We start from the raw sequence: 2239 nt of genomic DNA, 5'->3' as shown, positions 1-2239 counted from the left end.
ATTGCCACTTGAACTTGGGCATTCTGTGCTTCGAGATTCTTGATGCTCATTTCAGATTCCATCTCTTCTGACTGAAATAAACAGCGAGAAGATGAGAAATCTGTCATGTGAACCTGTTATGCAATGTGTATGACTGGATGCCATGTGTATGCAATGTATGAAATGTATATGCAATGTATATGAATGCAATGTATGAAATGTATATGCAATGCATGAAGTGAAATGTGTGTGCAATGTTTCAAGGATCTTAGAGTTTAGATTTGTTAAAGAAGAAACAAACGTTAGTTAATCAATTTATTTCTCTTTTTTTTTTGCTTCTTTTTTCTTTGCCTCATTTGGGCTTACAAGACAGAAATAAAATAAATGATCCTTCAGGTCTCCCGTGGACGCTTTCTCTTTGCCCCCAGGAATATGTTGATCTGCTGTTCTTCTTGAAGCTGTCCGGTGAGCTCCAATATCCTTCTCTCATAGTCTTGACAGTATGATTTGAAGGTGTCTCTTTCCTCTTTGAGTTGAACCCAAGATTTTTGCAACTCTTCTAGGTCAGTTGGCATGTCCGGGTGTAGAACAACTTGAGGTTCATATCCTTCGACCTCTGGTTCAATAGTCACAGGTAGAACAGCGGGATATGGCATAAGGAGTTTCTGAGCATGAGTGCGGACCCATCTGAGGTAGGGTTCCATAGGAATAGAATTCCATTGCCCCAGAGTTTTGCTTTCTATTCTATAGACACTGCCCCACGCACGTATAAACCTTCGTCGGTGTCTATGAGAATCATTCTCGTAATCAAACACAATGCCATGGATAATCATGTCATGAGGACCGTTGCTCCTTGCATATCCGAATTGGCGTAGAGCTAAAGAGGGATTGTAAGTGATGCCTCCTTTGATGCCAAGGAGTGGCACATTAGGGTACTCTCCACAATGATCAATGATAGTAATGTCTCTTTGAAAGAAGTTGTTCCACCGGATGTCTAAATGAGACAAAGACATAATCCTGCGAGACCATTGCATTCTTCGTTCATTTCTCAAAACTGATCGGGGAAGATGAAATGTAAACCACCTAGCCAGTAGTGGTATACAGCACATGAGAGCTCCTCGTTTCTTCATGGTACGAGTGTGTAGAGAATGTAGAATGTCTCCCAGCAATGTTGGTACCGGGTTACGGATTAGGAAAAGGTTGATGATGTGTACACTTATGAACTGGTCGGGATTTGGGAATAAAACCAACCCATAGATCAAAAGTGCCATAACTTCCTCAAAAGCTGGATAACTTTTGTTTTCTAGCAGTAGTCGAGCCTTTTCCAATAAGAACTTGGCAAGCAAACCCTTAACTCCACTCTTTGTTTCCCAATTGGACTCGATTTCTGATTTCCGCAGATGTAAAGCAGCAGCAATGACCTCAGGTTTTGGAATCCTTTCTAAACCAATGAAAGGTAATTGATTTCGAACAGGCAATCCCATTAGTTCAAAGAATTCTTCCAAAGTGGGTACCAACTGGTAATCAGGAAAGGTAAAGCAATGATGTTCAGGGTCAAAGAACTGGAACAGGACCCGTATCATGTCTTCTTCAAATTTTGAGGTAACCAAATGGAGTAGGTGACCATGCCTTTCGGTGAATTGAACATTCCTGGGGAATTCCGACACTAAGTCTTTTAGTTCAGATGGTACCGTTGAGATGTTGATTCGGATGTAATCTTTGGTGGCGGGAGCCATTACCTGCAAAAACAAAGGTAAACTCTTTGATCCTTGAAGTGTTTGGTGCAAAAATGATATGCTTATGATGCAAACATGTGGCACACAAAAACAAATCAAACAATAGCCTTAGGTTTAAAGGCTTGCATGGAGCTGATAGGTGATACCCTCCCCACTGAAGTTGAGTTGGTTAAAACCTGTCCTAGAATAGTATTCGGGTTCTATGATCCTTGGAAGTAACATCTCAATACGGCGCCCGAACGGCCGATCAAAATATTCCTCGAGGATAACTAACTTCGATCAATTTCAAAGCTAGCCACTTAATAGGCCACAAGTCAAGTTCAACTACAAAGGTTCTAAGACAAATTAGTGTTTAATGACATTTCGGAAGCCTAATATACTCCTTGATCGTTTTCAAGGGACATCAGTATAAACCAAAGTATCGCACTAACGATGACTACCAGATCAACCGTATCGGTACATGCCGTACAGTTTCCTTGGTCTATTGTCATATACTTAAGGTATCTCGAGATTCGGGTTAGAAT

Source organism: Vicia villosa, linkage group LG5, assembly GCF_029867415.1.
Source record: "Vicia villosa cultivar HV-30 ecotype Madison, WI linkage group LG5, Vvil1.0, whole genome shotgun sequence".
NCBI classification, from domain to species: Eukaryota; Viridiplantae; Streptophyta; class Magnoliopsida; order Fabales; family Fabaceae; genus Vicia; species Vicia villosa.
The sequence above is the reverse complement of the archived record's forward strand: the minus strand, read 5'-3'. Positions refer to the sequence as shown.